The 26625-nt window shown below is 44.5% G+C and overlaps 1 protein-coding gene across 2 annotated transcripts in view; it reads left to right on the forward strand.

Annotated features, from left to right (window-relative positions):
* MYO18B (myosin XVIIIB) overlaps positions 1 to 26625 on the forward strand; it is a 285467-nt gene that overhangs the window by 217146 nt on the left and 41696 nt on the right. The window lies entirely within an intron of this gene.

Below are 26625 nucleotides of genomic sequence, written 5' to 3' on the forward strand. Positions count from 1 at the left end.
TGATAACTCCCCATTTCACAGATGATTAAACTGAGGCTCAGGAAGGTGCTGTGCCCAAGGTAACAGGGCAGCTGGAGAAGAGGGAATGTCAGGAAAGGAGAAAATCAAGAATGGAAAGAGGCAGAAACTAGACTCCCTACCCTTATAGGAAAAAAACCAGTAGCGGTTCCAGCAAAATCCAATCTCAACCTTCCTGAGACCCAGAGGCGACTTCACAGCAGAGTCTAATTCTGAGTGGAATTGAAGGCCCTGCTGCAGACTGTGTACTTTTAATAATGTTTAAATAAAATATGGGAGCATGGGTGTGATCTCCTCACCGAGCCCGGCTTGTCAGCCGCCTGGGCAAAGTCATAAATAGTTAATTGACAACCACTTATGGCTCTACTTCTGTTAAATCTAGCATCAATTATATATGGTTCATGCATTATTTATTTGGTGTTACTTTGGGGGTATATCTTCCACCTTCAGGGGGAAAAATGTAAAGAATGGGAGGCCTAGAGCAGATTCAAGGATAGCTGTGAATGCCTTGTTCCCCTCTGTATTGGTCAATTTCCCTCTAAGGAAAAAGCCCATTGATGATTAGGAGGTGAATAGGAGGTGAATTTGGATCTAAGAGGACTTTACCAGACCACCAGGAAAAAAAGACTGGGCCGGTGGTGTGTTGGTAAATGTTTAACAACCGCCCTTCCAGGGCAGGTGGATTCCTGGCTTTTAGTGTTTGCCAATTTCTGTGGTGTAAATTCTTTCTCCAGGGCTGATTTCAACCTAACTACATGATGTCACTGAAGGCAGAGTTAGGAAGCAATGCACAGTAGTGCATCATTATATATAATTTCCACCATCTACATGCAATAAGGCCTCCCGAGTAGCTGGGACTACAGGTGCATGCCACCACACCCAGCTAATTTCTGTATTTTTAGTAGAGACAGGATTTCACCATGTTAGCCAGGACGGTCTCAGTCTCTTGACCTTGTGATCCACCTGCCTTGGCCTCCCAAAGTGCTAGGATTAGAGGCATGAGCCACCGTGCCCGACCTACCTTTGTTTTTCATATAATATATTTAGTTGTAAGCTTATATCATTTAATCTTTAATAATAGCTGTGTTTGACAACTGACTGGCAAAATTCCCAAAACTTTAACCAGCAGCTCTTGCCAGCCAATATGAGCTGCTTCCCACACACCTGTGACCTGTAGTCTCCTTGGGGTGGTGTCCCCATACCCTGTTAGAAGGCGGTTGGTGGAGTGGAAGGAGTGAAAGTTTGGCGTCAGAAGGCTCTTAATCAAGTCTCATCGCTCACTGACTTTCTTTTTTAAGCAAGATTACTTCACCATTAGAAATCTGTCCTTCTGAGCATGTTCTTTTAACTCATGTGTGAAATAGGTGCAATCACATCTCCTGGAAAAGACGGAAACAAGTAATTCATGCCATGCTTCTAGATCTGCCAGTCACGTAACTACCCCCAAAAGCACACCTGCTCCTCCATCCCTGTTCAGTTTCTCCTGCCTTCTGAGAATCTGAACACAGCAGGTCGGGGCCTTAGGAAGCCCAAAGCCAGGTTCTGTTTTTTTTTTTTTTTTTTTCATTTGCTTTAATTTTTTTCCACCTCCAAACCCCATGTTTTCAAAAGTCCCCCTCCATCTACTTACTCCATGGCATTCATCAAACCCACAGTGAAGGGGTTCATTTCAAAAAGCCTTTGGTGTTTTCCCCCTGCAAATGGCTGTGAACTTGAAAGTGTAAAGATGAATTATTCTGTCTGGGAACTGAAGTATTTAAAAAGGCATTCCATTTGGGGCCATGAGCCGGGTGTAAATAACACGTTTTATGGCTCTCCTGACAGGGAGATAGCCCTCCTAATTACTGCCCCGTTATCTCAGTGGGATCCAAAATGACCTAACACGCTTATAAACTCCGTGTTCACAGACTTCTTTTTAATCCCTACTTCTAATGGCCTTCTGCACGCTCAGGGAGCTGACAGGGGAAACCACGGGTATTTCTGTCACTTCCCTCCTTCTAGGCACTGTGGTCTCCTGTTTGTCTCCCTACAAAGGTTTCTGTACAAAAGAAACTTGGTCCTAATAGGCATTTAGGTGCTGCCAGCCTCAGACACATTTCTGAAAGTGAATTCTCCCAAGCTGTGTTTATTTCACATGGTGAATGTGCTTGTCTCAATTCAAGAGGTGTTACCATCTAATGAAATGAGTTTCTTTGCGTCTGCCTCTGAGATGAGATATCTTGATAATAAAATCTATTATGAAAAGCCTACCTAAGAATAATTGGGCCTATTACTCTCTGACTTGTGGCTTTGTTTCTGCATTGAAAACAGGCTCTCGAGCAATTAATCAGAATTTAAAGTTGCTAATACCAATTACAAATAATGCGCTGAGGCTCAAGATGGCAAACAGGAGCAGATACTAATCTTGTCCCTTGAGATTTCATCAGTTGAACTTTCGTCACTTCAGACTTGCTGAAAATTAGAGCAACTTAGCTCTGCAAAGTTAATTACTTAAAAAAGAAAGGGGGAGATATTGATTGAATATGGCAGGTGTATGTTAAATTATTCAGATAAATCCAATTTATATTGTTTAGACCAGATTATGCTTTGCTTAACTGTATGCCAGAGAGGCTTAGGAAGGTTAGTCTTCATGGCAGAAAGCTTGATCATTGTTATGATTTGACATCTTTAAAAGATAGTGGTCCCAAGGAAATCCTGGGGGCCCCGAAGTCAGCCACTTCATTTCTTAAAATTCATTTCCAAAGTGTAATTTGGTTTGAAGGGTAATTCTCTTTTTAATGTTCCTTTTGAACAGAGCTTAAACAATAAGAAAGGGAGAAATCTCAGAATATGAGGATTGACCAAGCAGTCGGGAAGCTAAATGGTTTTACTGGGAGAACTGGCTGGTTTGGAATTGAAAGTGTATTTGGTGGGGAGAGATGAGTATAACTTGTCTAGGTTATGGCTCTTTTAGTTGTCAGTGACAGAAACAAAATTCAATTGGCTTAAGCAAAAGGGAATTTATTGGTTCATGTAATGAAAAAGTTTCATGACCTCTGGCTTCAGACTCAGTGAAATTCAGGGACTCAAGTGACACCAACAGGCTGTATTCGGTGTGCTGGTTCAACCTGTGTCTGTTTGCCAGAGCTGACTGTGTCCATCTCTTCCCAATTCCGTGCTCAATGGCATCACATTGGTAGCTTGATCTTGGCCATTGTGGGATTATTTACACAATGGAAATTGGCAAATGTTACAGATCAAGGATTTCCGCTCATCCCCACAGTCAGTTTTGAACATTTACCAGCATACCACCGACTGAATCCCTCCCTCCCCATCTCCTTGGAGTTGGTTGCCATTCCCAGACAGGCTTTCCCTTCCTAGTGACAACAGAGTTAGGCTGACAAACCACAAGGCTATCAACCTCAACAAGAAGAGGGCCCCTTCCACCCAACAGCTCAAAGGCCAGGAAGTAGAATCTCATTGAGTCTGATTGGCCTGGTTTGGGTTATATGCCCACACCTAAACCCAAGCACTGGTACTTGAAGGGTACAGTCTGGATTGAACAGTTCTGGGTACATGCCCAGCCCTGAATCCAGGAGTAGAGTCAGCTCCACCCTAGCCATGTGGATGGAGAGTAGAGGCAGAATAGATTTCCCCAAGAAAAATTGAAATGCTAGTGCCAGAAGGAGGAGAAATGGTTTTCAAAAAGGCAAAGCCTTTGGATGCCCACTGCAGGGGCCACATCATCATCATTATCATCACCATTGCCATATCATCTTTTTCATCACCATATCACCATCATCACTGCCACCATCACCACCAACTCATCATTTCCACCATCCTCATCACTTTCATTGTTACTACAACCATTGCCATCATTATCTTCATCACCATCATCATCACCACGACCACCACTGTTTGCATCATCATCACCACCATCATCATCACCATCACCATCACCATCAATCATCAACTTCATCCCACCATCATTATCATCACCATCAATTCTAGCACCAGCATTGTGAAAATTATTATCACCCACTCACCACGATGACCACCGCCATCATCATCACATCATTATCAGAGTGAGACCAGAATCCAAGAGAGCTGTAGCGCCCCTTCAAGAGTATGTAAGCCCTGTGATTCAGAGCAGGCATGTAAGTCTAGGGCAGTGGTTGAATTAGTTCCCATTTGAAAATTCTGGGAATGACGTCCACAAATGCTGAATACCCAACCCTGTGACCCATGAGTTCATAGATGCCTCCTTTTTTGTGCTCAGTGTCCTGAGTGTCAGCTTCATTGGAATTCTGCCCCTTCTCCAGCCTTGCCTTGGCTGCATTCCAGGTAAATGACTCGGAGCCCATCCTGCTGCATGTCACCACTGCCGCCCGCTTGGATAATTAGAACCAACACATTCATTTCCCTAACAGCATTCTCGTCTCCCCCTCGAAAAGTTTTCAAATGGAAAAAGAAAGGCAGAAACAAGCTACATCTGTCCTTGTTCAGGCAATTTGCAGCTGTCTGCAGCTGACATCCACCCAGCTGGGCGGCAGAACTAGCTTTCCTGTTTGCTTTTGGTGGAAGATGATGTGGTTGATGCTTATTAAAGTTTGGCAGCGGTTTGGAGACAAAGCGTCCTGCTGGAGAGAGACTTAGAAACAAACACTCAGGGGGAATCCTTCAGGCTTCTGCCTTTGTGAGCTAATTGCTTGGTGGGTGGGGAAAAGAAAAAAGACTGATGTCACTTTTCAGCAAACAAAAGGAAAGGAACTCAAGAAATAAGATGATTTTCGGTTTTCGCTTCTTTCTGAGAGCCTGCTGAGTTTCCACGCAGGTAGCAACAAGATGCTCTGATCTAGGAACTGGCAAGTGTCTTCTGAATAGGGCCAGGTAGTAAATATTTTAGACTTTGTTCCATACTGTCTCTGTCACAACTACTCAGCTCTGCTGTTGTAGCACAAAAGCAGCCCTAGACAGTACGCAAATGAATGACTAGATGAGCGTGGTTGTGTACCAATAAAACTTTATTTAGGAAAACAGATGGTGGACTGGATTTGGCCCACAGGCTGTAGTTGGCTAACTCTTGCTCTATGCTCTATTGGAAGAAGAAGTGGAGTTGGAGGCAGACAGCAGAGCTAGGTTTAAATCTTGTCTCTGTCTCTTCCAGGCTGTGTCAACTGGGCAAATCTCCTGCCCTCTTTGAGTCTTCCTTTCTTCATCTGTAGAATGGGTTATCAGGTAGTTAGGAGATCAGAATGTTTTGCACATATTAAGTGGTCAGAAAATTGTAATTCTTTGTAGTACTCACCCCCTGACCCCAGCCCAAAAACATGAGAGAGTAAAACCAAATAAAGAAGGCTGTCTGCTTGCCTGTTGGCCCCAGCATGGTTACAGTTCAGTGATGCGGATCTTTCTGTAGCTCATTTGAGAGTCTGGCAGCTCTGAGTTTCCCAGAATGATCTTTCTGTTGTCTGTTCCTACCAGTGCCTTCCCACACCAAGATGCCTTCCTGCGTTCAGACTATTTCGTTTCCATCACAAAGGCATGGCCTCAGTTGGAAAATCCCAAGAACGCAAATTAAGATTCTGTTTATGCACTTTTGTTGTTTGGAGAGAGTAGTTTTTGTTGTAGTTTAATGCTGGGCCAACATTAAAGATGTGTCTGTAAGCCAAAGACATGGCTGCATGTCAAATCCAATAATCATGTTTGCAGTTTAACTGGTATGATTTTCGGACAGGGTCCTAGGGACAGTTCAGACTTATGTGTGCTGATACTCATAGTTAAGATTCACTTGACCTGAAAGGGCAAAAAAAAAAAAAAATCTTCTTTTAGTAGAGACGGGGTTTTGCCATGTTGGCCAGGCTCGTCTCGAACTCCTGACCTCAGGTTATCCACCCACCTCAGCCTCCCAAAGTGCTGGGATTCGTGCCACTAAACTCCAGCCTGGGCGACAGAGTGAGACTGTTTCAAAAAAAAAAATTCATAGGAAACTGTGATCAGAACCCCGATTTGTGATTCTGTGGTTGGTTTGCTTCTGTTAAGGATGTCAGTTGGAGGTTGATTTTAAGTTGCGTTATGTATAGCTTGTATTTACTTGTTATTATTACTTATATAACAGCCTATCATTTATACCAGGCCCGAGCATGTTTTATACCTCATGTCATTTAATTCTCTTCAATTTTGTGTGACTTATGGCTTTACTTTTCAAAGTATATTTGCCTTGGCTGTAGAAATGTAGAGTCTCACACTCAGCCCCATACCTTTGAGTCAGAATTGGCTTTTTAACAAGGTCTCAGGTGACCCTTAGGCACAGCAGCACAGCAGGACCCCTGATGTAGGTATTTCATCAGCACTGAATTGCAGGTGAGTAGACTAAGGCTGAGAGAGGTTAGGGACAAGATCTTGGCTGGGTGCAGAAGCTCACGCCTGTAATCCCAGCACTTTGGGAGGCCGAGGCAGGCGGCTCACCTGAGGGCTGGAGCTTGAGACCAGTCTGGCCAACATGGCAAAACCCTGTCTCTACTAAAAATACCAAAATTAGCCAGGCGTAGTGGCGCATGCCTGTAATCCCTGCTACTTGGGAGGCTGAGGCACGAGAATTGCTTGAACCTGGGAGGTGGAGGTTGCAGTGAGTGAAGATCATGCCACTACACTCCAGCCTGGATGACAAAATGACTCAGTCTCAAAAAAAAAAAAAAAAAAAGAGAGACAGAAGAGACAGGATCTCCTCCCACGCGGATCTCACCCACACAATTCTCTTCACAATTTAGCTTGTGGTTTCTGCCTCTGTATTACTAATTTGGTTTTTTTTTTTTTTGCTTCTAGATCTTGTTCCTCAAGGACACTATCTACTTCCTATTGTTAAACATCACTTTCTTCTTGGCATTTTCAGTGTGGGGTCCAGAAGCTAACCACACACTTAGTAGGTGCTCCAATATTTACTAATTTTTTTTGAGACAGAGTCTCGCTCTGTTGCCCAGGCTGGGGTGCAGTGGCATGATCTAGGCTCACTGCGACCTCCACCTCCCAGGTTCAAGCAATTCTCCTACCTCAGCCTCCAGAGTAGCTGGGACTACAGATGCGAGCCACCACGCCCGGCTAATGTTTTGTAATTTTAGTAGAGATGGGGTTTCACTGTTAGCCAGGATGGTCTGGATCTCCTGACCTTGTGATCTCCTTGCCTCGGCCTCCTAAAGTACTGGGATTACAGACACGAGCCACCGCGCCCAGCCAGTATTTACTAATTGTTGAGTGACCCCATGAAACATTCACACATGCAAAAGTGAGAGCTTGCTCTTAAAAATGGGGTGGTGGTAGTAGCTGTCAGTATCAATCAAAAGGGTTTCCTGAGCACATCTCTCCTTCAGGGCTTTGCATTTTTAGAACATAGAACAATAGCACCTCTTAGAACCTTCGGGCCATAGAAATATAGAACGTAGGATGTAGGACAGAACCTAGGGGCTCTTGGCCTGGAGTTCCTCCAGTTTTCTCCCATGGGGTGATTTCGGCAGACAGAACAAGTGAAATGCAGTAATTTCTCTGATATTTAGATTATTTTCTATCTCTCTATAACATATATGAATACCCTAGGATGGTGGTTTGGCAGGCACCAGCTTCATAGGGATATTTAAATGTAATTGATATGAAATAAAATTTAAAATTCAGTTTCTCAGTCACACTGGCCACACATCAGGTGATCAATAGCTACGTGTGACTAGTGGCTACCATATTGGACAGCAAGCATGATCTCAAGCAGGCATAATCCTTGTGTGCATAATCCAAATGCTTTCTCTGTGTTGCCATCTTATTTGCGGTTCCCTCCCAGACTGCTCCCTAGGGTGGAGGTGGCTGGGCTACATGCCACTTCCTCTCCGATCCCTTTTGAACTCCCATACGGCTTTTCTCATCATCCTATCATTGTCACAAGCAGGGGGACCTGTTTCTGGAGAAATACATACTCAGCTGAGCCTCATTTGGTCCCATAGCTCTTTTGGGTCAAATCTCAATTGTGTCTTAGGTCATCCTAGTCTTAGGACAGCGAGGAGGCAAATGTTGCCGTCTCCCATCTGTATTTCATCCATTTTTCCCACAAGGTACCATCAACTTGCATTTTTTGAAAAATCAACTTACTCACTAAACTCTTTTATGTCTGCTAATTATTGTTCATACCTTTTCTTCCTTTAATACAACAGCATCTCTTAAGTGTTAGTATGGCTATTTGACAACGAGACCCGTTGAATCTCAGCATTTGGAATGATAGCATCCTAGAACTTTGATGTATAAGAACTTACAGCCTTCAAGCCAGAAAATCCTAGGATTAATAGAATCTTGAATCATTCGATGCACATAATATTAAAATCTTGTTAAATAGAACCACGTGAATTTGTGATTTGCATAGGTCAAAAATGGTTCAGTATAGCTGATTGTAACTGGCTCAACATAATAGAAATAGGGAATATTGAAGTCTACACATTCTTAGAATTGTTAGCACCTAATGCTACACAGTTTTAGAACTTTAGGATTTTAGAACAGGGGCCAGTGAACTTTTTCTGCAAAGGGCCAGGTAGTAAGTATTTTCATTTTTGCAGACCACAGTCCCTATCTCAACCTCCAAAGTCTGTCATTAAAGAATGAAAGAAGCCATAGGTAATGCATAAATGCATAGTTATGCTCCAAGAAAACTTGATTTACAAAACCAGGCAGGAGGCCAGATTTGATCTGAAGGCTGCAAATTGCTGCCCCTGTTTTGGGACATAAAACAGAAAGGCGGCCGGCTGCGGGTGCTCACACCTCTAATCCAAGCATTTTGGGAGGCCTAGATGGGTGGATCACGAGGTCAGGAGCTCGAGACCAGCCTGACCAACATGGTGAAACTCCATCTCTACTAAAAATACAAAAATTAGCCAGGCATGGTGACAAGTACCTGTAATCCCAGCTACTCTGGAGGCTGAGGCAGGAGAATCGCTTGAACCTGGAAAGTGGATGTTGCAGTGAGCCTAGATTGTGCCACTTGCACTCCAGCCTGGGTGACAGAGCGAGATTCCATCTCAAAAAAAAAAAAAAAATCTGAAAGGGTCCCCCTAAGCAGATGGATTTGCACAGGAAACACACAGACCTCTCAGTGGTTCCAAAGGGTCCCATTCAAATGTGGCGCCATTTTAAGCCCAGTTTTGGTTGGTTCAGTCCACTGTCTGTTTCAGGGCAGTGTCTGGCCTCCAGAGAGGGAATGGGGGGATGAAGGAGCCTTTGGAGGCTGTGACTAAAGTGACCCCTGGCAACGGGAGACAGTCAAAGAGCCATGTCCCAGAGTTGGAGAAAAACGGGGAGGCCCTCGGAATCAATGCCTGGCTTCCAAAGTGCTGGAAGACCTTGTGAGTCCAGCCCCTCAATCAGAAGCAAAAGATGATCCTGAGTGCCTGGGAGGGCAGAATTGATGGACCTGGCAAGAGTCAATGGGCCCCAGCTGCGAAGTGAATTTGATGAGGCTGTTCATCCAAGGGGCGTGCACAACCAGGCCATAACCTTGAGATGTGGAGGGAAAAGAAAGAGAGCACATCGCTTAGCAGTTGTTTTTCTTTCCTGCTGAGTCAATAAATGAATAAATGGACCATGAGTGGCCAAGTGGCTGATATAATTTTAGACTCCATCAAAGGAAGATCGCAAACGTATATGGAGGTAGCTTCAATGTCTTTATGTTCTGCTGCTGTCAGACCTGGCATCCTAATATCCTAGTCTGGGAGGCATCTGAAAGGGAGGCAGAGGGCAGCCTGGGGACTAACATTTACTACATGTCTACTACGTGACAGGCACTGTGCAAAGTGGTTTTGATGCACCATCTAATTAAATCTATACTTTCAACCTCATGAGCAAGGAAATATTTTTATCTCCATTTTACACATTTAACAAAAGAGGCTTACAAGAGGTGAAGTGATTTGCCCAAGGCCAGATAGCTAGGAAAGATTGACACCAACATATGTGATCACTCCAAAACATATGCTCTTAACCACAATATCTGCGTTTCTCCAATATCACCTGTACACAGATCACCTGGGGGTATTGCTAAGGTGCAGATTCTGACTCAGCAGGTCTGGGGCAGGACCTGAGATTCTACGTTTCCAACCAGCAACCAGGTGATACTGATGCTCCTGGCCCAGAGACCTCATTTGGAGCAGCTGGTACTATATTATACTTTCTCTTTATACCAGACCCCTGAAGTCATGAAAGGGAGAGGTTTACGTTTTTAAGATGACGTCACACAGCAAGCAGTGATTTGTCCTGGATTCAAATTCACGTCTGTCTGACTCCAGAGTCCATTTCTTTCAAAAATAAAGTCTACCGTCTACCCTTATGCCTGTAGCTTGACCCCCAGCTGGGGGTGATTTTGTCCCCCCAGGGAACATTAGGAAGTATCTGGAGACATTTTTTGGCTGGCACAACTTGGGTAGGAGATGGCACAACTTGGATATCCAGTGGGTAGAGGCCACAGATGGTGCTAAGCATTCTGAAATGTACAGGATACCCCCCCACAAAGAATTATCCACTCCCAAATATCCCTAATGCCGAGATGGAGAAACCTTGCTTTCTAACTCAGTGTCTTTTGGTCAGAAATAAAAATCCACCCAGAACCTCCCTCTTGAGGCCACTCAGTGCACTTAATTTAGAGTGAGTGGACATTTCAACCAATTCCACTAAAAAATGGCCTTGGATAAATAAGAGCCGTAACTACCAAAAAAGTCCATTGTGCAATCAATAGCTGGAATTTTCCACTACTTTAAGATGAGGGCTCAATGCTCACAACTCTGTAATACCCTAGTGCATCAGCAGATGGAAGCCAATCAAGTACAGAAATCATTGTCTTAATCTTAGTCATTAACATGCCTGGCCTCACGCTGTTTATTGGCGTCTTTTGCTGTTTATGTTGCATGCTCCATTTTCTCTGATGGTGGCTTTTGCCTTCACCGCATTTCTGAGGGAGACAGCCTTGACTCTGATCCCAGCCTGGGGAAGGCTAGGATCTGGCATTGATCACCAATACCAATATCTCCATTCCATGTGCTCCCTAATCAATTCTTGGAAGAACATATCTAATAATGCAAGACTATTGATGAGGCTTGATTTGCCTGGGAGGGATTGTTTTCCCCTCCTTACTTGAGCTCAGTTAAGATGTTTCTTTGGCCAGTGGAAAATGCTGATTGGGGCTTCAGTTGTTACAAGGTGACGGGATATGCCTGAAGAGAGAAGTGGGTCTCTGAAGAACAAAGAAGCAGTGTGATAGATGATTATCTCCTACGCATTCGGCTCCTAACAGATTACAAAGCACCTGAATGTAACTTGGGCTGCACGATGCTCTGTATTGAAAATAGGGAAGGAATTGACATCTATTGTAGAGTTGAGGGGCTGACTCGAGGATGTCCTCATTGGTACCTGGGGAGTCTGAACAGATGTGGGATCAATTTCCAGGTCTTGCATTGAATGTGGTTCTCAGTCTCATCTCTGTGCTGTTTCTCCCTGGCTATGCCTATCTGCATAGCCGTTGGGATACAGTCATTTTAATCCCAGGTGGCCTGGATGGCCTTATACAAGGGGTGATCTGATTTTCCAACTCCTGTATTTGTAGGCTGTGTCCGCAACCCACATCATGTCTCTCCTGCGTCTGCTGTGAACGTATATGGATGCTACACTGGGTTAAGGCCTAATGTGCCCCAGGGGGTTGGCACATTGGCAATACCAGTTGTATCTCATTCTTGGGCATGTGGCCTGACAGTGAGGAAGGGGACATAGGATGAGCATGTTTTAGTGGAGAGGAGACAGGAGGGACTTGGAGGCCCGTGCTGGGCATTACAATAGTTTGGTTAGTAAAGTTTAGGGCAGATTCCTGGGTGGGGAGAATGAGGGGCACTGAGAAGATTGGGGCAAGAGTGAGAAAGCATCAAAACAGAGGAGACCGCCAGGTTGGCATGTTTCACAAGCTGTCAGTCAATAGTTCTAAGAACAGGAAAGGGAGCTGATGTTTATTAAGCACTTGTTATAGTCTATGCAACGTGTCAAACACTTCCCCTCATCGATGACTCTTCAACTGGTCCTATAGCACAGGAATGCTATTATTATTCCCACTTTGCAGATGAGAAAACTGAGGGCCAAGTGGGTGACAATAATTGCTTGGGGTCACATTGCAAATGGTGGAGCTGGGTTGCAAGCTCACGTCTGTGTGCATCGAAGGTCCATGTTGGTAAAACCTGCTGCATACTGCCCAAGTCATGAATCTAGGGCAGGAAGAGTTTAAAGTTGAAGTATTTATGTGGTGATTTCTAATTTCTGAGTACTGTGCTAGGCATTTGGGATATAAGGCTGAGTACAACACTATTCGTAAGGACATCAGTATAGTAGGGAACTAGACATTGGTAAATAATTACAATTTGATGGGATATCTGCTTGTCCTAGTGGCTTGTACCAATGCTGACAGCATAGAAATGAAAGACACTAATTCTACTGGAGGGAGCCAGAGAGTGCGTTATACAGGAGGTGATCATGGAATGAGGTCTTGAAGGATGAGTAGAGGTTCACTTGTTAGAGAAGAGATGAGGCAGAGTAGAGCATCCAGATGGAGGAATGCTAGGTTCAAAGGCACAGAGGCATAAAAGACCATGGCATGTCTGGGAGCTTGGGAAGACTCTGGGCATTACTGATGTGGGGTGCAAGGTGTGGGCAGCAGAAAGAAAGGGTAGTTTGGGACAGAGACTGTGAAGGACTTGATATGCTAAACAACAAAGTCTGGATGCAGGAACGGAGGAGACGACTGAAGACTTTTCAGTAGAGGAGTGATGTGATCAGGTCAAAGAAATTCCTCCTTGGATGCTTTGTGGAGTTCAATTGAGAATGGGCTAGATTGATGACAGGAACACCAGTTTAAAACTATGTGAATCCTGGCCAGCTGTGGTGGCTCATGCCTGTAATCCCAGCACTTTGGGAGGCCAAGACAGGTGTATTACCTGAGGTCAGGAGTTCGAGACTAGCCTGGCCAACATGGTGAAGCCTCTACTAAAAATGCAAAAATTAACAGGGCATGGTGGTGCACTCCTATAGTCCCATCTACTCAAAAGGCTGAGGATTGCTTGACTCTGGGAGGCAGAGGTTGCAGTGAGCTGAGATTGCATCACTGTACTCCTTCTAGGCAACAGAGTGAGACTCTGTCTAAAAAAAACAAAAAAACCTATGTGAATCCTTAGGAGATAATGATGAAGACTAAATTTATAAAAAGAGAAGAGAGCAGAGGGAAGATGCAAGAGATTGTATTGATGAGATACCTGAGGCCTAGAGAAGGAATCCAGGCTAAGTTATAAATTGTTGCCATGCGAAACTTCTTTGGAGACAAACTCCAATGCCCAATTGAGAAGTTTCAGAGTCCATTTTCCCTATTTCTGCAATCACATGGGCTGGTGGGCTGAGAAGAAATATGAGCTGCATTTCCATTTAAATTGAAATAAGACATGTCAAAGGTGGCGTAGTAATTACCAGCTGGAACAATGGCAGTATGACGTGGGAAGTGTAGTGTCAGTATATGTGGTGCAGATAATTTTTGCATTCGAGACTTAATTATGTTGATATAATTATTCCCCTGTCAGGAAAATTGGATGGCACAGATATGTCATATTTGTGTTTGAGCAGAAAAATGAAATGCCTTTTTTCTTTATTCAGAGAGCAATTGGGTGGGTGACTCTGGGAAGTTGGGAGTGAGGTGTTTGGAGTTTACCCCAGGTCAGGATGTCTGTTTGCAGCTGGGGGTTTTGTGAATCCTCTGCTCAGCTGATATCAACTTTGAGAAGGTTGTTGGAGTCCCATGATGGCTCTTCTTTGCCCCTTTCTGAGGATGCTGCTTCAGAAGTCACAGTCTGGAGGGGATTTTTAGGGCTGGGAAACCTAGGATCTCTGAATAGCAAGAACTTTGGGGAACTTTAGAGAGATTTCTTTTTAAAAAATTTTATTTGCAAATCTTATGACTCAAAAACCCAAGGTAGAGTTGCGTGCCTTGAAGCCTGATCCCCCCTCCCTTCCCCTTCCCCTTATCCACCCCAATGCCCCAAGAGAGACTCAGCCACATTCTCCATCCCTGTGCGTGAGGGTTTTGAGGAGTCTGTGTCATCCACTCCTCCCCATTTGTCAGGGACTCCAAGAATCAAGCACAAAGCCCCTTCTTCACCACTGAAGCTCCAGTCCTTGGCACCATGATTACCCAAGCAGTTGGAATGGTGTCCAGGCAGAATGATCCATCTAAAGTGGTTGAAAGGGAGAGAGGGGTGCACTTGCAAAGGGAGAAGCAGACAGGGGTAGAAAAAACCCAGGTTCTAGTTCTTTCCCTGCCACCCCACGACTGAGCAATCTTTACCAGGTGGCTTCCTGCTCTAAGCCTCCGTTTTGGCCCCGGGTATCTTGCATGTATGTTCACAGATGCTCTTGTGATGTGTGAATGCACACAGCAGTGCAGCCAACTTAGACATTCTGCAGGCAAGCTCTTTATCATCTACATTTTAAACAGCTCAAGTTGCCTAAATGTTAACTTTCCAGAAAGCTATAAAGACCTTCAGGCAACAGCTGAGGGCATTTAAAAACCATCAGTCGAAAAATAAGAAGAGAAAGGAAAGACCAGAAGCAGGTGCCTGGAGCAGCGAGCCTTTCTGCCTCAAGATAAGGGTGAATCCTGGCAAATAAAGCTGGGTGGTGTACGGTTCCATAGAGTCCCCTGCTTGGCTGCAGAGCCAACTCCGTTCTGCCTTTAATATAAAAGTGTTTTACCTGAGTATGAGTCAAATAGATGTATCTATACACCTTTGCAGAAATGAACACGTGATGGAAATACACCAACATATTTATTAAGAGCAGTTGTCCCCAAGTAATAGACTTAAGGATGATTTCTAATGTTTTCTTTTGTCACTTTCTAAATGTTCTAAATTCTCTACAGTGAATGCTATTAGAAACATAAAAGCAAAGCAACGGTGTTTAAAAGAGAAAGAAAATAGCACATGCTGTTGTCTTAGAGTTCTAGGGCAGCTATAACAAAATGCCACCAACTGCATGGCTTAAGGCAACAGAAAGGAATTGTCCCACAGTTCTGTAAGCTGAAGTCCAAAAACACAAGGTGTCAGCAGGGCCATGCTGTCTCCAAAGGCTCTAGGAAAGAAACTGTTCCGTGCTTGTCTCCTAGCTTCTGGTGGGTCACTGGAAAATTTTGATCTAGATACATCGCTCTAATCCTCAATCTTCATGTGACATTCTCTCTGTGTCCTCACATTCTCCGCCCTCCAAGTGTATCTCTGTGTCCAAGCTTCCCCTCCTTATAAGGACACCAATCATATTGGATTAGGGTCCATCCTGATGACTTCATTTTCACTTGATTACCTCTGTAAAGACCTTATCTCTAAATACAGTTACATCCTGAAGTCCTGGGGATTAAGACTTCAACCTGTCATTTCTGGGGACCTGATTTAACTCATAAACAGACATGTTTCTAGAGATGAGAAGTTCTTCCTTTATAGATGTGGGAGTCAATTGAGATGGGACACATGTGAAGATCTTTTGATGTTACTGTGACAGCCAGCCTCCCAGATAGTTCTCAGTGATCTGTATCTCTGGCATTCACACCCCTGCGCCGTCCCCTCCCATACTGCATCAGAATTGGTCTGTGTGACATAGAGATTATGTCAGTGGTAATAGATCATCCCTTCTGAGGCTAGGCTAGGAAAGACATTTGGTGGTAGGAGAATCACTTGAGGCCAGGAAGTCAAGACCAGCCTGGACAACACAGTGAGACCCTATCTCTACAAAATAAAAATAAAAATTAGCCTAGTGTGATGGTGCATGCCTGTAGCCCCAGCTATTCAGGAGGCTGAGGCAGGAGGATCATGTAGAATCAGGAGTTTGAGGCTGCGGTGAGCCATAATGGTGCCACAGCACTCCAGTCTGGGCAACAGAGTGAGACCCTTTGTCTATAAAGAATGATTATAACATAATAAAAGACATTTGGCTTCTGCCTTGTTCTCTCTTGGATCACTTGCTATGGGAAAATCATCCACCGTATCATGAGGACACTGAAGCAGCTCAGTGGATGTATTAGTCCATTCTTGCATTGCTATTATGAACTACCTGAGACTGGGTAATTTATAAACAAAAGAGGTTTAATTGGCTCATAGCTCCGACACTGTACAGGAACCATGGCTAGGGAAGCCTCAGGAAACTTACAATCATGGCAGAAGTCAAAGGGGAAGCACGCAGGCCCTACATGGCTGGAGCAGGAGGAAGAGAGAGAAGGGGGAGGTGCTATACACACTTTTAAACAAACAGATTTTGTGAGAACTCATACGCTATCATGAGAGCAGCAAGGGAGACATCTGCCCCCATGATCCAGTCAGCTCCCACCAGGCCGGCCCCTCCTCCAACATTGGGGATTACAGTTTGACATGAGACTTTGGCAGGACACAGATCCAAACCACATCAGTGAAAGACCCTTAAGACGGAGAACTGAGCCTTCCTGCCAACAGCCAGCGAGGAAGTGAGGCCTCCCGCCAGTGAAAGACCCTTGAGATGGAGAACTGAGCCTTCCTGCCAACAGCCAGCGAGGAAGTGAGGCCTCTCGCCAGTGAAAGACCCTTGAGACAGGGAACTGAACCTTCCTGCCAACAGCCAGAGAGGAAGTGAGGCCTCCCACCAGTGAAAGACCCTTGAGACGGAGAACTGAGCCTTCCTGCCAACAGCCAGCGAGGAAGTGAGGCCTCCCGCCAGTGAAAGACCCTTGAGACGGAGAACTGAGCCTTCCTGCCGACAGCCAGCGAGGAAGTGAGGCCTCCCGCCAGTGAAAGACCCTTGAGACGGAGAACTGAGCCTTCCTGCCAACAGCCAGCGAGGAAGTGAGGCCTCCCGCCAGTGAAAGACCCTTGAGACAGAGAACTGAGCCTTCCTGCCAACAGCCAGCGAGGAAGTGCGGCCTCCCGCCAGTGAACGACCCTTGAGACAGAGAACTGAGCCTTCCTGCCAACAGCCAGCGAGGAAGTGAGGCCTCCCGCCAGTAGCCACATCAGTGAACCTGCATGGAAGGGGACCCTCCAGCTGCAGTCAAGCCTGCAGGCAACCAAAGCCATGGCTGGCATTTTGATAGATCCTGTTTTCATTCCCTCTTGCTGCTGCAACAAGCAACCACGAACACAGTGTCTTAAAACAACCCAGATTTATTCTTTTAGCGTTCTAGAGGTCAGATGTCTGAGATGAGTCTAAAGGCATTAAAAATTAAGGTATCACCAGGGTTTGTGCCTTCTGGAGACCCCAGGGGACAATCTCTTCCAGCCTCTTCCAGCTTCTAGAGTCAGCCAGCATTTCTTGGCTCCTGGGTGCACCACTCCATTCTCTACTTCTATTTCCACATTGCTGCTTTCTCCCCGACTGGCTCCCTTGCATCTTAAAAAGGCCCTTATGAGTGATTATATTAAGGCCTACCTAGAGAATCCAGGATCATCGCCCACCCCAAGATCTTTAACATAGTCACATCCGCAAGATGCCTTTTGCCATATGAGGGAATGTATTTACATGTTGCAGAATTAGAACATGGACATCTTTGGGAGGACCTTATTCACCCTGACAAATACCTTGAGCCAGAACCACCCAGATAAACTACTCCTGAATTCTCAACCCACAGAAACTATGAGAGATAATAAATGATACTGGATATTTCAAAACCCTAAGTGTTTAGGTAATCTGGTATACAGCAATACATAACTAATACAGAATGGGGATCTGTAAGTCTGCACTTGATTCTGTAGCCCTTGAAAATAATAATTCTGGTGGTTGAGCACAATGGTTCACATCTCTAATCCCAACAGTGGGAGGCAGAGACGCGAGGATCACTAGAGGGCCAGAGTTCAAGGTCAGTCTGGGCAACATAGTGAGACTCCATCTCTATGAAAAACAAAACAAAACAAAAAATACCTAAGTGGATGTGGTAATGCGCACCTGTAGTCCTAGCTACTGAGTAGGCTGAGGAAGGAGGATCATCTGCCCTAGCTTGGGTGACAGGGCGAAACTCTGTCTCAAAAATTAACAAAAAAGAAAATCATAATTCTGGATGTCTTATGACTATTTTCCTCAAGATACGCACATAGAAAAGTGTGCAAATATGTAAGTGAATGGTTTGATGAATTCATGCATACTGAAAACCCTGTTGTCTGTCTTAAATAATTGAAGCCAAAAATGATCTTGGATGCTTTGGAGCTCTGGACCAGTCATTGCCCCTTCACTTTCAGATCTGCTCCTACCCCTTCTTTGCTCTGCTATAGAATTACAGAAAATGACATTTCCTGGTTTCTTTGACATCTGGTAGATTCCACCAATGAAAGGCAGGGATGGACAATTAAAGTCAAAAGGAGAGGAGAAGAAGGATATCTGTCTTCCTTCGGCACTGCCTTGAGGCATCCATGGAAACAGCAGTGAGTCCTTTGAATTCTGGATCTTATCAGGGACTCTCCTCCATGAAGCCCGTTTCCTCTGGGCAGCATTACTGAGGTCTCACTTCCCATTGGACGGCTCGACTCCTTGGCTTTTCTGTCCAGTCCTAGGTTGGCAGTGCCTTCCTGCTATTGCTAATCTCTCCTGGCTTCTCAATTTTTCCATCACCTGGGTCACACGTTTTCTGTATTAAATTCCCTTGGTTGAATGACCTAGAGTAGTTTCTGTTTTCCCAAAGCATTCTGTAAAATCCTTCCAGCTTCGACAAAACAAGTACCAGATTCTTAGACGCTGTTTTCTGAAAAATGAAGTTGTCCTCGTTAGACACAAGCAACCCTCATCTTTTTCGTGTCTTTACTTAGAAAGAAGGAAATAGGAACCTATGGACTAAGTACGTGCTGCTGATTTAGGTAGGTGAGATGTACACAGTTTTACATTATTTCATTTGTTCCTTGTAATACCTTTTGCCAAGGAATAATATAGTATCGTCATTTTAACAGATGAGGAACTGAAGGTAAGAAAGGATTAGTAACCTTTTAGGGTTCGCATAGCTGCTTCAGGGTTCATCTTATTCTAAAGCCAGTTCTGTTCCTGCTGCTTGTGATGTTGTTAGCAGTTCGCATCTCTCTCTCTCCCCACCCACCAGGGTCTCTCTGGAAGTGTGATTAGCTTCAGCTTCACTCGGTTCCACAGAATACTCACCAATCCTTAAGGAGAAATTAACCCATGAACCAACTAACTAATATAAATATCTTCTTTGAGGATTTGAAAACCATTTCTAGGAGTATTGGGATTATTTTAAAATGTGGCAGAGGCTGGGTGCGGTGGCTCATGCCTGTAATCCCAATGCTTTAGGAGGCCAAGAAGGGTGGACCACTTGATGCCAGGAGTTTGAGACCAACTTGGGGAACATAGCAGGACCCTGTCTCTACAAAAAATTATTTAAAACAATATCTGGGCATGGTGGTGCACACCTGTATCCCAGCTACTCAGGAGGCTGAGGTAGGAGGATTGCTTGAGCCCAGAAGGTCAGGGTTACACTGAGCTATGATTGCACCACTGCACTCTCCAATCTAGGCAAGAGAGTGAGACCTCATCTCTAATAAAAAAGTGTAGCAGAGTTGAGAGTTTTGGTTGATGCTGGCAGATGAAGCACAGGACAGCAATGGAATGAAACGCTTGGCTTGATGAGTTGAGAGAATGGATTCTAGCCCCTGATTGCTGGAGTCTCTGCTGTGATTGATTAGACATGCCTACCATGTGTGAAGAAAAGGACAAGAGGTATTGTTAGATATTTGCTGACCCTTTAGAAATTGTGAAGGTCCCAACTTTAATCTGTCACTTTCCAGCTACATGAATTTGGGACCTTTGATGAGTCTCTCTGTGTCTACTATCACATCATAACAACAGAATAATACTGAAGTGGGTGGATCACTTGAGGTCAGGAGTTTGGAACCAGCCTGGCCAACATGGTGAAATCCTGTCTCTACTAAAAACACAAAAATTATCCAGGTGTAGTGGCACCTGTAATCCCAGCTACTGGTGGGGGCTGAGGCAGGAGAATTGCTTGAACCTGGTGGTTGCAGTGAGTTGAGATCATGCCATCGCATTTCAGCCTGGGCAATAGAGCAAGATTCCCTCTCAAAAATGATGATGATGATGATAATAATAATGCAATGAATCGTCAGGATAATTATGAGGAAAGGACCCTGTAGAATGATGACCAACTTCTCCCCAGTCTTTATTTCTGCTGGAGACTGGGCATACATTTTGGTTTTCTTAGGGCCACTCCAACTGTTTCCTTTCCCAAAGTGGAACTAAACACTGCCTTCTCACTCCATTACCACTGTGGCCTTTGGCAATTACTGCATTACCAATGTGGCCTTTGAGCTCTTGGTGGAACACAATTCACAGGGTTTTGGTTTTTTTTTTGAGATAGAGTTTTGCTCTGTCACCGAAGCTGGAGTGCAGTGGTGCGGTCTTGGCTCACTGCAACCTCCGCCTCCCAGGTTCAAGCAATTCTCATGCCTCAGCCTCTGAGTAGCTGGGACTACTGGCACATGCCACCACTCCCAGCTAATTTTTTTGTATTTTTAGTAGAGCCTGGGTTTCACCATGTTGGTCAGGCTGATCTTGAACTCCTGACCTCAAATGATCCACGTGCCTCAGCCTCCCAAAGTGCTGGGCTTAGAGGCATGATCTACTGCGCCCAACCCACAGGGCTTTTATTCCCTCACTTTACACCCTCCAGCCTAATTTCTCCCAGGCAAGTGACCCTGGGAAAATTTGAAGGAAGCAATGGCAGTTCCTCATAGCCTTTCTTTCTGGTAGAGATTCTCTCACCTGCAGAGACATGGGCATCCGTGGATGAAACAGGAACAATTAAAAGCAAAGTTGGAAAGAGCCATGGACCGCAGTCAGGACACTTGAGCTTTGCTCTAGATCTTTTCTTGGTTGTGTGTCCCTAGGCAAATGAGTTAAACTCTCTGAGCCTCAGCCTGCTCATTTGTAAAATGGACACCACAAGGTGATGAAGATTACCTCTCAGCATCGAGCAGGTGGATGAGGAGACCGTTCATTGTAGCATCAGAGAGGAATAAAGTTGTATTTTTTTTAACTTGCCTATGATAAAGATAATTCTTACTCTTTACAGAAAATCTTGAGGAGTGCTAAAAGGAATGTAAAAATTGCCTAATATTTTACCACACAGCGATAATAACCATTGCTACTACTTTGCTGCAATAATCTCAGCTCACTTTTTATTTTTCTATAGTACTTGACTCTGAGGGTTTCAATAAAGATTAAATGAGATAAAGTATTTTAAACATTTAGTAGAGTGCCTGTGTATGTGAGAAATATACATAAATATATTCACTTATTAATGAAATACATATTCATTATGTTCAAGGTTTGTTAAACATTTAAGGATATGAAAACACTTGATTATTTTCATCAAGTTTTAGGATACACCCTGATCTATAGGATAAAGTACATGTTACAGGCAAAATTAAACTCCATTTAATTTTTGAGTCAAAGCCAGAAAGGATTGCTGATTGCTAATTCTAATCAGCAACTAGACTCTAATAAATATGTATGTCCTTCATATTTGCTAGGTAAACTATCTGCCAGATGCCGGAAATATCTGGGTGTGTATCTACATGTGCACATGTTGTATACACACGTTCGCATATATACATGTTTATATGTATATAATAGCATGTATGTGTAATTTTTTTTAGCACCAGGTTCTATAATATTTTCTGTTTGTCTTTATTAAATCAGAAGAAAGCAACAAGATGAATTTTTGTCAAGTTTCAAAAGTGTTTTGAGACAGTCTAATCTATAGTGTAAGTGTGGCACAGGTGAAGTTAACTTTGGGGAGCCTTGGGAGACACCTCAGAAGGTTTGAGAGGCAACCTCTAGAGCTGCAGAAATCAACAAATGAGAGTCTTGTCCATTTGTAGAGAAGAGAGGGTCCTCTGAAGATTGAGATGCTCTGGGCAGAGAAAACAAACAGCAAACAATAGTTTTAAATATTAGCCTCTAATTGAACATCACAAGAGGAGATGATTTTAATTGGAGCCGTTAATTATCATATGAACTGCTTCTCACATGGGTAACTCTGTGATATGCTCCGGAGGGAGTATCCTGGGAGTTTAACAAAAAATCATAGTTCTCTCAAGTGATGCTGGGGAGGTCGGCAAGTATGCATTTTATCTACATACTATTACATGTCACACATACTACACATTATCGTACTGGTCTCCGTGTACAGGATATATATATATATCTAATAAAGGTATTACACATTCTAACTAACACATACATAATATACATGATACATACATAATACACAGAGGATATATATATAATACATATATATAATACATACATACATAATAGCAGAGGAGATATATATAATACATACATACATAATAGCAGAGGATATATATATAATATATATACATATAATACATACATACATATAATACATATATAATGCATATAATACATACATAATACACTGTGTATTATGTATGTATGTATTATATATATATCCTCTGTGTATTATGTATGTATGTATTTTATATATATATCCTCTGTGTATTATGTGTGTATATATATATATCCTCTGTGTATTATGTATGTATCATGTATATTGTGTATGTGTTAGAATGTGTAATACCTTTATCCTTCCCTCATTCGCCACTAATAGTCATACATATCACCATTCATTTCATCCCCAAACATGTAATGTGTGCCTCCTGGGTTCCAGACACTGAAATAACAGATAGAGGTTAGTTCCTTGCAAGAACATAAGCTCCTTGGAAGTGAGAACTTTATTTCTGTTGCCGGTGCCTAGATCAGTGCTGTGTGCCGTATGTGCTCAACACGTGTTTATTAAATGTACGTATGTATGAATGAATAATATGTGAATATATAATATACACCAGGATGTGTGGATGTTGTGTGTCTCCTACAGTGGGTACACCATTATATTGTAGTTTTAGATTACCCCAGACTTGTGGTGTATATCTTAGTGGATTTCTATCTATGCCTCTAACTATCTAAATCATTTTGTATCCTAATTTCACCCACCTCCCAGTTTCTTTCCATACTTCAAATCTCTAAAGATAATGGAGAGGACCAAGCTCACACCCAACCTCAAAACACAACCCCACTTCCATGGAGCAGCCCTGAGCCAAGCCAGAGCAAGTGAGCATGATTGTCAGATGCAGTCACTGCTACCCGCCCACTTCCTGTTTCATGAGACGGGCACCCGCCCATTTCCCCTTCTGCTTGTGCCCCCTTCCACGTCTCCGGAGGGGTCTCTGGCTGGGGTCTTGTTTTATCTGCCCCACAGAGACTGTTTGGGTCACTGCATTTGTTTAGCCTAATGAAATGGTCTCTGCAATCAGCAGACTCCATTTGGTTTTGGAGTTGAAGCAGGAAAGATTTGCTGATTGCTGATTACACCAACACTAAATTTCTCCAAGCTTTCTCCTTGGGGTGCACCCACTGAGTCTGATGCTTCCCCAGCAGATGGAGAATTGAATGCAGAGGGTGGAGAGGGGGCAAAAATGGAGGGTGGAAGATACCGGCAGGTTCCCCAAACGCTGACGTTGGTCCACATACCCTAGCCTAATGATGGCTTTCTGGTTCTCACCTCTTCTCCCTGTGTCTAAGCCAACTCACCTCCTGTGCAGCCCTTGATTTTTTTCATGTCTTTTCTCCTCAGGATAGTGAAAAATCTTCAGAGCCAGAGTCCTGCATTCCAATCTTTTTTATTTGCTTCGTGACCTTGACAAATCTCCTCAGTGACCTGGGGATGACACTGTCCTTTCTGAGGCTCCTCCTCCTCCTATGAGGATTAAAGGATAGCTATGTCACTGTTGGTCAAGTTTCCACTCGGCCAAGCTCATGTACTCCTCGAAAGAGCCCTGTGAGGGATGGTCTGCTACTGACCCCATTTCACCGATGAGACAACTTAGGTTCAGAGATGTTAAGGAAATTGCTGGAGGTCACACAGCCAGTGCGCAGCAGAGCTGGGATTTGAACCCTGGCAGCTCGGCTCCAGAGCCTACTTTCACTTTTATGATATTGTAGATTTGGCCTGTTTTAGACTCCTATTTCCTCTGTCCACTTGCTTAGTCCCAGGCCAGGCCCACCCATCCCTGAGACACAGTGCCTCCTTCTCTCTCTCTCCTCTACCCTCCAAGAAGCTCCCTGAGGGTATAGACTGTACCCCTTGCTGCTCCTGCATGACACAGACACTGGCAAGTTTCACCCAAGCAAAACAAGGAGGGGACATCTCTACCCTTTTCTCATGTCTCAGCACATGTGACCTAAAGGGTTCCCCCACCTAAGAATCCAAGACCTGGATGCTCATCTCAGCTTTGTGGCCTCCCAGTGGCGTGGCCTCAGACAGGTCATTTGGTTAGACATTCACTGAACCAATGTTTATAGGATCCAATGTATTTAACACATAACCTACAATGGCCCAGACTTGTGGACTTGGGATAGAATCTAAGGCAGAAATACAGATTTTTCTGCCTCTGTGTCTTACAAAGACACAGGTGCCACATCTGGGAGAAAGTGGCTAATGCCCAGTGGCACCATCGTCCTGGCCCATTAGAAAAGAGTGGAGCTTGGGCACGCACTCCCGGAAGCTACCGGGAGTTTGCACCCAGCCGTTTTCTAGCTGTGTTTATGAGCTGACAAGCTGATGTCCTGGGGGGAGCACCCCCTCCTTCACAGTGCCTTGATGTCCTTTATTTCCTCTGACAGCCTGGCGGCCCCAGTCTTAGGTCGTCTCTCACCTTGTCAAGGCTGAGATGGGGATTTCACAGTTGGTGGCTTCAGTCAACCGGATGGACTGCCAGCCCCTTCTCATGCTGCCTCAGCGGCTTCCTTCCCACCACCCCTTCTCCCTCTCATCAGCTCAGCATGGCCCTTAGCCTTACTCAGTGTTTGCCTGCTGCTTCTCTCTCTAAAATCAGAAAACATTTGAAAGGCACAGACTTATAATAACGTGAATGGACAAGCCGATCTGCAGAGAGCTGACTGTGTCCCTGTCATGGTCCTTGCTGACTTCCTTTGAGGAATGCAATCATAACCCCAGAAAGATCACTGTACTGGGAGCCGCCAAGCCCAGAGTTCAAATCCCAGCTCTGAACCTTTCCCGAGTGACCTTGCTGGCTTTACTTTCCTCATCTGCAAAATAAAGAAAAATGAGGTCAGTCGCGGTGGCTCACGCCTGTATTCCCAGCACTTTGGGAAGCCGACACGGGCAGATCACTTGAGGTCAGGAGTTGCCTGGCCAACATGCCAAAAGCCTGTCTCTACTAAAAAATACATAAATTGGCCAGGCGTGGGAGTAGGTGCCTGTAATCCCAGCTACTTGGGAGGCTGAGGGAGGAGAATTGCTTGGACCTGGGAGGTGGAGATTGCAGTGACTGAGGTCAGGCCACTGCACTCCAACCTATACAACAGATCCAGACTCTGTCTTTAAAAAAAAGAAAAAGAAAAATAGAAAAATGACTCCAGGCTAAGAGAGGGGCTGTGAACCATTCATTTTCAGTCAGTTCCATGGGGAGCTGGGAATTGCACTTTGACTCCACATCCTCAAATTTCTCCCATCCTCACTGTCCTGATTTGGTGTGTGTGTTCCTTTAAACAACAGTCCAAAAATAAACTTTACGTAATTAGAACTGCTTACAAGAAAAATCCCATCTCTAACCCCGCTTTGCCCCATCCATAAATATTCTCAATTCTCCATGTTATTTGCATAGATCTGGGCGTGATCCTGCTCGGCTCTATTCAGTTTGCTTCATGTTGTTTCACAGAAGCGCTCCACGCCGCCACAATTCTTATTTCTAATGTTAATGTCTGCCTAAGAGCATCAAAGTGACACACTGTGATTTCCCTAACCATTCCCAATTGCTGGGTGATGAGGCAGATCTCAGCCTCTCCTTGTCGTCAGTAGCACCAAGGCAAGCATCCCGGGGCATAGAGCTGTGTTCTGCCTCTTGATTTATCCCCTGAACGATGAATTCCCAGGAGGTTAGATTCTGGGTCTCACCCAGGGTTTCAGACACAGCACCGTGGACGTGCAGGCTGGATAATTCCTTTTGGGACTGTCCTGTGCATCATTGAACAGCATCCCTGGCCTCTACCCACCAGATGCCAGCAGCATTCCCCCAAGTTGTGACTGCCAAAAATGTCTTAGACATGACCAAATGTCCTCTGGGGGCAGAATCACCCTCCGGTGTCAATCACTGTCTGTTAAAGAGTAGCAGTGTATAGGTTGCAAATTAAAGTCGGAGATTTTCCCAAGAGTTCAGATAAAATCCAATTAGAAAAGTAGAAGAAAGTATTGATTACTAAGATGAGCACTGAGAGGGGAGTCAGAGGCACTGGGCTTGAGTTCCCACTCTGCCATGAAGTCTTTGCTTCTTAAGGCCTCAGTTTGTCATCTGTGAAATGAGAGCAAGAACAGAGACTCACCTGCTGGGCCTGGGAGGCATGAGTGAGATCCTGGCTGCAAAACATGCAACACGGCTCTGGCCACAGATGGAGCTCCATAAGTGCCCATTGTGTTTGCCTGTTCTAGAGGGAGCCCAGCTGGGTTTTTCACTTTGA

Source organism: Aotus nancymaae, unplaced genomic scaffold (genome assembly GCF_030222135.1).
Source record: "Aotus nancymaae isolate 86718 unplaced genomic scaffold, 86718_ANA_hifiasm-v0.15.2.pri h1tg000076l, whole genome shotgun sequence".
NCBI lineage: Eukaryota > Metazoa > Chordata > Mammalia > Primates > Aotidae > Aotus > Aotus nancymaae.